The sequence below is a fragment of the Lactuca virosa genome, chromosome 8 (genome assembly GCF_052849685.1).
Source record: "Lactuca virosa cultivar CGN04683 chromosome 8, Lactuca_virosa_CGN04683_v6, whole genome shotgun sequence".
NCBI lineage: Eukaryota > Viridiplantae > Streptophyta > Magnoliopsida > Asterales > Asteraceae > Lactuca > Lactuca virosa.
Window position 1 is genome coordinate 4134364 of NC_136433.1, and position 13237 is coordinate 4147600.

The following is a 13237-nucleotide window of genomic DNA, read 5'->3' on the forward strand; positions in this document are numbered from 1 at the left end:
CTATCATTCCAGCATTGGCTCTCCGCCTTTCGAGCTGTTGTATGGGCGGAGATGTCGCACCCAATTTGTTGGGGTGAGGTTGGACACAGGGTGATGGGACGGACGGAAGTAGTCTTGCAGACTACCGAGAAGATTCAGCAGATTAGGCAGCGACTGCAGACCGCTCAGAGTCGGCAGAAGAGTTACGCCGACCAGCGCCGCTCCGAGTTAGAGTTTTAGGTCGGTGACATGGTACTCCTGAAGGTCTCGCCCTGGAAAGGCGTGATCCGCTTCAGGAAGAGGGGAAAATTGGGTCCCCGATATAGTGGGCCGTTCAGGATCATTGCGAGGGTTGGCAAGGTAGCTTACAGGCTAGAGCTGCCGGAGGAGCTTAGTCGGATACACATCATTTTCCACGTTTCGCAGCTGCGAAAGTGCATTATGGATCAAGAGGAGGTGGTGCCGCTGGATGATATTCAGGTTGATGAACGCCTAAATTACGTAGAGAGGCCTGTGGCCATACTGGAGAAAAAGATGAAGATTTTGAGGAATAAGGAGATACCTTTGGTGAAAGTACAGTAGGTGCATCGGAAGGGGTCCGAGTGGACGTGGGAGACGGAGGCTGAAATGTGGGAGCATTACCCGGAGTTATTCGCTGCAGCAGACTTCGAGGACGAAGTCTAGTTCAAGTGGGGGAGAATTGTAACGCCCCGATTCTCAGGTATTGATTTAATGTGTGAGTTCTTGATTTCAAGGGCTACTCGACGAGTTGATTGCCCTACTCGTCGAGTAGCAGCGGGTTGGTCCACGTATTTTAATGACCTACTCGCCGAGTCCAAGAAGGGACTCGACGAGTAGGAGCTGGCAGATGAAACCCTAAATCTCGAGGTTTTGCACCCTATTTAAAGGATCATTGGCCTCCCCCAGCCTCCCCTTTACTGCCCCTTGTCCCTCTCAAACCCTAAATCGTGTGTGTGTGTGTTCTTTTGGTGTGTTCAAGCTTGGAGGAGGAACTTTGGAGAAGGACTCACTTGGGGAAGCAAGGAAATCAAGGCTAGGAACTCGTGGGGAGCTAAGAGATTCATCAGTTGTCACTCTCTGGAAGGTATTAAGCTGTTCCTTTAGCTCATCTCTCTTTTAACCTCTTTTGGATGGGTTTTATGAAAGGCTCCCCATGTTTAAGCTAAGATCTGAAGTTGTAACTTCAGATCTGGACTCCCTTTGACCTCTAGATCCATAAAGTCATCAGCCTTGCCTAGTAGGAGCCTTCCCTCAAGTGTGAGACTTCATTGCAAGCTTAGTTTTGCCATTTAAGGGTCTTAAAGCTTTGCATGCACGTAAAGTTTGCGACTTTACGTGATAAACATGCCCTAGAAGCTTGGATCTGTAATCTGGAACCTTGTCATGGCTTAAAAAGCGTCTGCATGGATAAAGGTCTGCAAGGACTCGGCGAGTTGGATGAACAACTCGGCGAGCCCGTTGAAGATGGCCATGAACTCGACGAGTTGGATGAACAACTCGGCGAGTCCGTTGAAGATTGCCTTGAACTCGGCGAGTCATTCGAAGACTCGGCGAGTCGGCTAAGGTTTCTCCCAATTCTTGGACACGTATGAAGTCGGCGAGTTAAAGGGGAACTCGCCGAGCCAATAAAGGATTCACGACTTCTCGAGTTCAGGAAGGACTCGACGAGTCGGTGAACTGCACTCAACGAGTCGAGTCAACATGGACTGTTGACTTTGACTGTGGACTTTGACTGTGGACTTTGACTTGGACCAAGGGTTAACCAGTTGACTTCTTAGCGTATTCCGGTAATTTGGAGATTTATGAAAAAGGGTTTTATGGTAACTATAGGTGGTGGAGTTCGTGTTGTTGATCCGGGAGTTGAGCTTTCTAGTTTCAGACGACAGTTGCAAGGTGAGTTATCCTCACTATACTAAGGGGTCTAAGGCACCAAGGCCGGCCCATTGGATATATTATCCTAGCAGTGTTAGAGGTTGAGTACGAGTTAGTGTTGCATGCTAGTGGTTATGCTAGTTAGGTGGATCTGTAGGACTACCTGTGATGTTATGTGATTATTGCATGCTCAGTGGTTATGTTATGTATTTGTTATATGGGATGGGTTGAGGTTGTACTGCTTCGTGCGGTAGCCAACAAACCCTAGGAGCATTCCAGTTACGGGCTAAGGGAGACTCGTACTGTGGGCTCGTGGGTATTACAGTTTGTAGGGCTGTGGACCCGTTATGTGCTGTTATGTTCAGTTTGTTATGATATGATATTGCTGACATGGTTATGTGGACTGTATGTGTATCGGTATTTTGGGGGTAACTCACTAAGCTTTCGGGCTTACAGTTTCAGTTTATTGTTTCAGGTACATCAGGGGATCGCGGCAAGGCGAAGGCATGATCGTACAGCTCCTCATATTATGTTTATGTTTCTGGGAATACTCTGATAAATAATATTTTGAAAACAAGGTTGTAATGTTTTGATGAATTTGACATGTTTTAAAAGTTGAAATTGGTTTGAAATTTTTGGGTGTTACACAGGTACTTCTGATGATCGCGGGAAAGCGAAGGCGTGATCGTACACCTCCTTATATTTTCATGATTTGATTCTGGGGATACTCTGATGTTTAAACTCTTTTGAAAACAAATTGTAATAACTTAATGATTTTAAATGTTTTAAAAAGTTCAAATTTGGCATGATTTTTATGGATGTTACAAGGATGCCTTGTATGGCTGTTGTATGCATATGAGAACTGCATGCTAGATTAGGGCTAAGGATCTATGAAGGATGCCTTGTATGCCTACTGTATGTGCTTGTTGAACTGCATGTTAGTACTGATTAGTCAGTGATATGATGGCCTGATTAGGATATGCTTGGTTTTGATTACTCAATGCACGAATTCTACTTGCTTTGCGCTTTTAGGAGTTCTAGTTATCTTTAGCTAACTAGTAAACAAAAATGTTAAGTTACATATTACGAGGACTAAATAATTTCAAAAGGTTAGGTTTAGCCCTATTTCGCAGCTCTTGTTTGAGTCTAACCGTTGTAGGGAGAGACCTCTCATTCGAAGAATTATCTGGTCTTAGTAATATGTAATGGTATTCGTGAGCTAGTTAGGGGGAGATAGTGTTGTATTAGGTGTCTAAGCCCATAACTATTTTGGTATGTACTTGACCTGATTACGAGCATGGTCCTTTTGGGTTGCCTTCACCATAGCAACTGATAGGATGAATTAAGGAGAAAAAGGATTAATTATGATTTATTAATATATTATATGAATAATATATTCAAAGAGAAATCATATTGTTTAATTAATATTAGTCAATAATTAATAAGAATTAATTATGTGGCTAAAAGACATTAATTAAATAAAGGGGACTAGAACTGTCAATTGTGTGATAGTTGAATATTGGGCTAATGGACTCCATAGAAGTTGGAGTAGACGAAATCTATGGGGAAACCCATTAGCATTCGTCCAAGGCTTCTAAGGAGGGAGTCCATGGGCTGCTTAGGGCCTAAGCAGTCAGATTAGGGTTTCCTAGTTCAAAACCCTAATAGTCTCACTATATAAGGAATCCTAAGCCTCCAAAAACGTGTGGAAGTAATCCCTAAGGGTTCTTAGACGTTTTTGTGCCTCCTCCTCCTTCTCCTAAGTCATCTTTTTGCTCATGGTGTTTGTGACTCCGTTAGAGGTGCAACATTTGAGGCACTAAGCTTTCAAAGGTCAAGATCAAAAGGAATTGAGATTGTTATTGCTACATAACAATCAAGGTAAGATCTAAACCTTAATTCATATTTTAATTCGATTATTGTATACTAGATCTAGGGTTTATGAGCTTTGGATGATTATTGCATGTTCATTAGAAAAACTAGATCCAAAGCTTTAGGGTTTGCATGTACACCATAAGATTGATGTAGTGCTCAAAACCCATCAGTGGTATCAGAGCCTAGGTTGTTTGTTTGATGTATTTGATGTTTTACATGATCATTCATTGCTGAAAGTCGAAAATTCTGCCTTCTGGAGCCTGGACTCGCTGAGTCCATAGGTGCACTCGCCGAGTCCACTGGGAACTCAACGAGTCCATCCCTGACTCGATGAGTCAGATGGTCAGAAGGAGGAATTTTCGGGATTTTACCATATTTTGCTGTGGGATAATTACCAAAAACGTTTTTTATTAATAAAATCTGATTTTTATTGATTTGGTGTGATTATCCTTACCAAAATAAAAGATAATTGTCAAAATTAAGATAATAACTTGTTTTATTAGATAAAGATTTGATTATTCGCAATTTTAATTATCTTCTGAAAATTAAATTAGGTCAAATTTAGATAATTACCAATTATTTGATTAATTTTAATTATTTGTAATTTGATCTAGATAGTTTTGAAAAGTTTCAAAAGTTGCCCTCAAGTTTTGGAATTTAAAATTTTGATTAAAAGTTTAATTATGAAATATTAAATTCTAAAACCCTAGTTTTTGAAAAGTTCAAATTACACCCTTATGGTTTTATTAAGTTAATTAAATATATAATTAAAAGAGAGTTAATAAATTCATAATGATATGGTTTATATTTAATTAAAATTAAAGGTATAATTTATTAAATTAAACCACCTAGTATTTTAAAAGTGTAAAATACACCCTTATAATATATAAAATTAAAAGTCTAATATTATATATGTATAAGTAAAGAGTCAGTCCTACCGTTAGTATGTCTCATTCACGAAGCTGGTCTATAAGGGGTGTTTAAGGAAGCGGCCTGTAAAATAACCGCCATTAGGTATCCACTCTTACCCACCGCACTCTTGACTGGTGGAGGGTCGTTAGCCGAACGGGTAGGATAGGACGCAACCTTCCATTATAAGTATAATGAAGTATGAAGTAACTAAACACTTTTATAAATTCCCAAATCGTAGTTACTTTAGGAAAAATGTGGAGTTGGTGCTATTCCATGAAATTACACTTTTATACCCTTGCTAAGACGTTAGTGGGGCGTGTGTGGTTAACCGGCACACTAATTGGGCTCTAAGCAAAGATGGCAAAGGGTGACTCAATGTTTGTCATAGATCAATGGAGTGTGTGTGGTTAACCGACATGTCGATTAGGTGACTGTAACATTGGGGCACCATGTATATTTGCATGGTTATCCACAACTTGTTTGTGATCCTCGGCATCCCAGTCACAAACGAAGGGCACACTCAAGATTTAAACATGCCATTGAAAAGTTCAATGAATCTCAAAGGATCTAGGAGTTTCAATTCATTTAAAACTTAAATTTCATTTTCGTTTTTCATGGTGGAAATTGGTAAATCGTCATTTACCTACCTTTAAATGTTCTGCAATTTGGATTACGGCATCCCTCTTCCAAATTGTAGAATATTGTGTTGGGTCCTAGCCTTGATATTTCATTTGGGTGTTATGTCAAGGATTCCAATCAACTAACTTGAATTTCTCCCGTTTTGTAGATGTTAAAGTCTGACAACTATGGTCTTCCTGAATCCGTTGGAAAAAGTTTTCCACATGAAGATGATGTTCCACGATTGGATTGTGGAAATGGAAATCATGTTTCACTTCCTCCACCTCCTCCGATAATTCTCCCTGACCCAGGTGTTTGAAGACTTGAAAAGTTCAAGGTCACTCAAGCCTTATTGGCGAAAAGACACGAAGATGGAAAGTCGGTATGCGCTCATGTCTTGGATATGAAGTTGCATATTGATAGATTGGGAATGTTGGGGGTCGATGTCTCGTAGAAGTTGGGTGTTGACTTGGTTCTTCACTCACTTCCCGTTTCATATGGTAAGTTCGTTAGAGAGTACTATATGATGGAACACGACGTGACCCTCATTGATTTGACATATTTGCTTATTGCTGCTGAATCAGCAATGATTTGGCGCACTGGTCGAGCAAATTTGTCTGGTAAATCAATGTCCCAACCTTCTATGGGCAATGGAAACATTGGAAGTCCAGAAAAGTTTTCTCTACGCAAGAGAAAGGCTGAGTCTGAGATAGTCCCGTGTACCATTCCAGAAGAATCCATATGTTTATACTGCCAAAAAAAGAGGGCATTGGTTACGAAGCTGCCCTGACTACCTGAGAGATCTAAGAGATGGGAGAGTCAAGATGTATGACTCTGCTTCAGGTAAAAATTCACTATCTAACTCTATTAAGTTTTCTATTTTAGATTCTAAGTACATGATGTGATAAGATTACATTTGGTGTTTTGTAGGATCGAAGAAAAGAAAGGAAGCTTAAAGGAAGAAGTGAGTTGAGTCTGATCGCGAAGAAATGGATTTCGATCGCATGATTCGATGATCGGATTTTTGGAGCTGCTACTTAGAGAGTTATGATAGATTTCTTAGGATTATGTAATAACATAGTTTTCATTTGAATTGCATTGTAAGGACAAGTTTTCCGCACCTTCATACATAAAATAAATTTTGGTTTTTGTCTTTATTTATAATTCCTTGCAATGGCATGTATGAAAATTGATGTTTGTGTATTTCTATTTTTTGCAATGTTGAAATGGATGTGATTCTTAGTTATGTTATTTTGTGGTAATGTCGAGAATTTACCAAATAAGGAAAGATTCTTGTCGCCCGAGTTTCAATTGGACAGAAACTTGGAATCATACAACTTGTATTGTATAATGAATGAGAACCTTCATATTTGGAAAATTAAGACTAATTCATTGACAAAGAGTCAAGTGAAGGACTAGGAGAGCTGGTACACAATGTTGTGCACTGGTCAAGTCCACCACAAAGAACGATAAAATATTCGTCATGATTTACTAAAAGCCTAATAAATATGGTTATGCTTACAAGATTAAGTGTAATTTTGAATCATTGAAAAGTTTCAATAATAGCATAACGAATAAGAAGAATCAATTAGGCAGAAAGATAAAAGTTTCTCCAATCTGGAAAGAAGAGGATAGTACTTTTGTATCATGTTTTATGATTGTCTTATTGATTGTGAAACCATATCCCAATTGATCCTCTAAGTAAATCTTAGTGCAGTAGTATGGCTAAGAAGAGGAATCGAAAATTGTTGAAATGGTTAAATCAATAGGTGAATCATACTTCGTTCCAAAATCAAGTCTTAGAGTCATACTCCAAGATTGTGACTTGAGTGATATATCTTATGAAGTTTTAACACACTCATCAAATGTAGAGTAGAAAATTGTTTTTCTTACTCTTGCACGTTTGAAATTGGTAAGTTGTGATGTCTTGGGTAAGACAAAGACCAACTAAGACCAATTGTGTGTAGTGGTTTGTCTTGATAAGAATCCGAACTAACTCTTGAATATTTGTTTGTCAAGAAATGTTTCTTGACAAGAGAATCTTATATGTCAAGAGGTCAGTGGGAGTCTAAATGATCTTCAAAAGTTTCAAGAACTAATCAAGAGTAAACCTATTAGACACTAGCAAACGACTTGAGGTTTGTAACCTATCGTGTTGACATATTCTTGTTCCTGTGCCTATTTCATTTAAAGTTATTTATTCATATGAGTTCTACGAGTTCTCAATTGACTGCATAAAGGCATGCACCCTATTCAATGAAAGTACATTGACTAGTATGGGTGAGCTGCTAAATAACTTGGAAGCAGTGGTGGGACCCTTGATGGCAAGAAATAAAGAATGAACAAGTTCTGTCCATAAGAGTTTGGATTTGTCACAAACATTATCTTATGATTATGGTTATGAAAAATTCACATGGATAGGAACACATACACCATAAAATCTAAGTGTCATAAGGTTTCTCTCCTTCATGAAAATGATTGTGAGGAAACGCTTTCACTAAGAGAGATTTTAAGGAGATAGGGATTGTGTAAATTGCATTCTTAAATTCGATTATGATTACGACATCCCCCTTCATAGTTCGAATTGTGAGATTTGGCAATTAGTTTGAACATTCAAGACTTATTGCTGTAAGTTCGAGAATTATTTAGACACACATGTGAGTTATCTAAGGAAAGGTGTATGAGAAGCTTAGATAAAAGCTTATTGAAGCATATCATATTAGAAATATGAACTTTGGAAGTCAATAAGTATTGATTTCTAGAAGTCCAAATGTTTTCTGAATACGTGTCAAAGCTAGTGGGAGCATAAATGTTATGCTGGTATGGATATAATCATCATGTTATTGGCAGCATGATTATTATTTTAAGTGTTGCAAGTTAGCAATGTTAGTTATAGAAAACAAAAGATTCACTTTGCAAAGTTGCAGGGGTTGAAAAGTTGTTTTGCTATAATTAAGGGAGATAATATTATACTTCGTTTCGAAATCTAAAAGCTTGGATCGAGAAATTTTAATCAAATTTAGTCAAAAGACATATATGGACGTTATGTTGAAATTATTCAACTTAAAAGGATTCTATATATAGAAATATTATAGTAATGAACTGGTAAAGTATCATGTTTTTCATTATGAATCATGTCCCATACACTTCGGGTATAGGATCGATTGCATATGCTGTAATATTCGATCGTTCTAAATTTTCCAAATGCCTAGGGCATTAAGAAGGAAAAAAGGACTAGAACCGGATTTGACTAAAATAATTAAACAACTGTGAAGGACAATCTAAGGTTTGCTAAGGATTGGTCGCTTGTGAGCAGTTGAAAATATAGTAATGGATGGACCATAATGACATTATTATGATTAGATATGATTCTATTAATAATGAGTTGTCATATGGCAAATATGGAAATGTTTCCATATTGGGAGTTGGATATTGAGAATCCATGTCTAGATTAGAAACTTTTATGCAAGAAGGATGTTCAAAGGAATGTACTTTGAATGCGAGACTTCATATCTATGGAATTGCCTTGTAGCAATCTCAATAGAGAACTTTGTAATTTCATTGGCAAAGTCTTGGTGACTTTTGTGCAATAAGATTACAAAAGGATAATTGCATAAAATGTTAGAATCTAACATATTCTAATAGTGGTAAGAATTTGGTATTCTTACAATGATAAGGATTGGGAATTGTGGAATGAGTGTCATTGGAAATGTGTTCAGTAGATCTGTTTCACAAAGTAAGGACCATAGGTAAACATAGTGTGCATGCTTGGTGCATGGGACAACTGTTGTTATAATTCAAGTAATAAGTTGATTATCTGAAACATTATACAATGAATAATGTGTAATCAATATGGTGACTAAATAAAAGGAGTTTTATTTATACTCAAAAGTTTGGGGCCATATTGGGTTCGGTTATTCTTGTGTTTCACTTTGCATGTTTTGACTTCCTGAATAATAATATTATTCGAACGTTCCACATTCGATCATACTTTGGAAGTAGGTATGAAAGAAGACTGTCATGAATCTGACTGTAGATTGTCTAAAGTGTTTTAGACATAGAAAAAGTTTGATGCAGGGTTCATGAGTGCTCCTATAAGATTAGAGTATTGGATTAAACCCACGCTCACTTGGATCGCATCATGGATTTTATCACGAGTGATTGGTGACACGATAACATCTTATATTCTTGAAACCGAGACGTGTGAGTTGTATTCTGCAAGTTGGTCGCACATTGATAATATGTAAATGCACCAGTAACTTGGTGTTATAAAACATATTGTTGTGTGTGATTTGATGAGTAGGTACAAGCGAGCATTGAGTCAAAGTTTATCCATTCCTTTTACCCAAAGTGGGATAAAAGTGATATATGTGGGCCCCTCGATGATTTAGTGATGACACCCTAAGCGCTTGGCCAATCCGGGACTGAGTTGATGTGTTCAATTATAGTCTGTTGTCAGTCGTCATAAATCGGAAATCGGGAAACAACACATGAACAGAGAGTATGATTAAAATCCATGTCTCAGTTCATACGATATCTAGAATGGAGGAATATATGATCCCTTATCTAAAGGACACGTTTCTGATAAGATCAGAGTTTGACAGCGGCTTTTGAAAGCTACAATTGTTGATCAGGTTCCGAAGTCATATGCAATATAGTTATTAGACTTATCCAAGTGGGAGACTGTTGGATTAGGTGTCTAAACCCATAACTATTTTGGTATGTACTTGACCCGATTACTAGCATGGTCATTTTGGGTTGCCTTCACCATAGCAACTGATAGGATGAATTAAGGAGAAAAAGGATTAATTATAATTTATTAATATATTATATGAATAATATAATAAAAGAGAAATCATATTGTTTAATTAATATTAGTCAATAATTAATAAGAATTAATTCTGTGGCTAAAAGACATTAATTAAATAAAGGGGACTAGAACTGTCAATTGTGTGATAGTTGAATATTGGGCTAATGGACTCCATAGAAGTTGGAGTGGACGAAATCTATGGGGAAACCCATTAGAATTCGTCCAAGGCTTCTAAGGAGGGAGTCCATGATGGGTTTTGAGCATTCTAACACTCCTATGGTGTACATGCAACCCTATAAACCTTGGATCTATGTTTTCTCTATTATACATGCAAATATTCAATATTCCAAGGTTTCATCCTAACTAGCATGATATGAAGCAACTATACTACAAAAGCCTAGTTAGATGACATGCCTTTTGACGTAGCTTGAAGTCTTGAAATTTAAGAGCTTAGCCCCAATAGTGTGGAAGCCTCAAGTGGAATCTAAAATCACCAAAACCACCTTGGAAAACTTGAGAGAATAGTAAGCACTTCTAGAAATCGGCCCACCCTTTGTTCTCACACACTAGTGTCAATTTCAAGTGCCAAGGACCTCTTTATGTAGTATGGAGGATTAGGGTTACATTCATGTAAACCCTAATACCCATGACCTTTCATTTCCATAGGATCCATGGGTTAAACACTCCATGGACTATCCATGAAAGCTTAGCCCAACCTAAATGAACTTGGCCCATTCCATATATATAAGATTCCATATTTAATTAGTTCCTTTTGATCACTAAATCAATTCTAAATTAATTCTTGATCAATACTAATTAAATAATATGATTACATATTAATATATTAGAACTTATAATATATTAATATAAATCATAAACATACTATTCTCAAAATACTATCCATATAAATTGTTCCGGTGAAGTGCAACCCAAATGGACCATGCCAAATCGGGTCAAGTACATACCAATTATAGTTATGGACTTAGACACTAATCCAACAGTCCATGGGCTGCTTAGGGCCTAAGCAGTCATATTAGGGTTTCCTAGTTCAAAACCCTAATAGCCTCACTATATAAGGAACCCCTAAGCCTCCAAAAACGTGTGGAAGTAATCCCTAAGGGTTCTTAGATGTTTTTGCGCCTCCTGCTCCTTCTCCTAAGTCATCTTGTTTCTCATGGTGTTTGTGACTCCATTAGAGGTGCAACATTTGAGGCACTAAGCTTTCAAAGGTCAAGATCAAAAGGAATTGAGATTGTTATTGCTACATAACAATCAAGGTAAGATATAAACCTTAATTCATATGTTAATTCGATTATTGTATACTAGATCTAGGGTTTATGAGCTTTGGATGATTATTGCATGTTCATTAGACAAACTAGATCCAAAGCTTTAGGGTTTGCATGTACACCATAGGATTGATGTAGTGCTTAAAGCCCATCAGATAGCAGGGACTTCTTATGCAGTTGATGGCGGAGAGTGGGTCGAAGATTACCTTAGGGCAAGCCTAGGATGAGATTAGCGCGAAGAGCAGTAGTAGTAGAAGGGACTTGGTGGAGTCAACGCAATTCTTGAGGAAAGTACGGATAGATGTGGAAGATAGTATGGGCCCGTACTACTGAAAGCAGAGGATTCGTACTTGAGTCAAAGAGGGCTGAGATAAAACCAGGGAACTTGTAGTGTGTGTGATCCCTCTAGTTATGATGAGTATTCTGATGATTGTTATGGTGTATTTTCAGAATGGTGACACTACGTAGTAGGCCAGTTGGCAGTTTTGGCGCAGGCGAGGGATCAGGCTCGGGCTCTGGAGCCGGGCAGCTCGATGATCAAATGAGGGAGTTCATTTCATCTAAGATCACGCGCAGTATTATGGACCAGACTCCTGTGATCTTCGGTACGGTCAAGGAGGGCATTTTGGAGATTCTTGATGAAAGGTTGGGTGCGTTCCGCACCGAGATGACGGCCATGATGGGGGCGCCCACGTTGACATTCAGGGAATTCAGAGCTTGTGGAGCTCCAGACTATCATGGGGCTAGGGACCCCATTGCTAGCAGCACGTGGTTGGTTGTTGTTACCAACGCCTTCCGTACTAGCCGATGTCCCGAGGGGGACAAGTTCCGACTTGCTTCCTGTCTTCTGAAGGACAGAGCACGTGACTGGTGGGAGGAGGTTGGACATGCTATTGGAGATGATGTCGCTATTGATGCGATGACTTGGAGTGATTTCTTAACCAGGTTAAGGGCCGATTTTGCACCAGTGATTGAGGTGCAACAGCTAGCACGGGAGTTCTAGGATCTCCAATAGACTACTGATATGGTGACTGAGATCACCGCCATGTTCAGGGAGAGTGCCCTTCTTGTTCCGCAGTATGTGGCGGATGAGGAGATGAAGAAGTCACGGTACCATGAGATGCTGCGAAGTGATATCTGCCAGTTTGTGAGCCGATCCAGCTACAAGACGCTGGAAGATATGATTGCGAGGGCTCGAGAGAGGGAGATGGTTTAGAGATGGGGAGGAAGAGGAAACCAGATGGAGTTCAGACAGGGAGTTCGGGAAAGAAGCCCAAGGCATCATATCACAGATCGATGAGCCAGCAGGGCCGCAGCCGCTGTGGCAAGTGCGGCAAAATGCACGAGGGGGCGTGCAGGATGGGTAGTTTAGGCTGCTTCAAGTGTGGCCAGACTGGTCATGTCAACAGGGATTGTACTGCTACCACCATCACCACTGCAGTATATGATTTGATTTGCTTCCAGTGCAATCAGAGGGGCCACAAGAGGTCCCAGTGTCCGAATTTAGCAGCAACAGGACAGGTGGCAGCACCCGCTCTTGCAACACTGAGGATTACCGATGACCGTCAGGGCCGGACAGAGGCGCCTACGGTGAGGAGCAGAGCTTTTCAGCTGACTGTAGAGGAGGCACGTGCAACTCCCGATGTTGTGACAGGTATGTATCTTCTCCTTATCTCTTTATTTATATTGATTATTACTTATGTTTATCTGTTTCATTATAGGATCGTTCATTGTGAATAATATATCTACTATGGTATTATTTGATTCGGGGGCTAAACGATCTTTTGTATAGCTCGCGCTTAGCAAGCGATTTTTTGGAGCTCCAGGAGAGCTGGACTGTCTACTTGATGTAGAGATAGCGGAT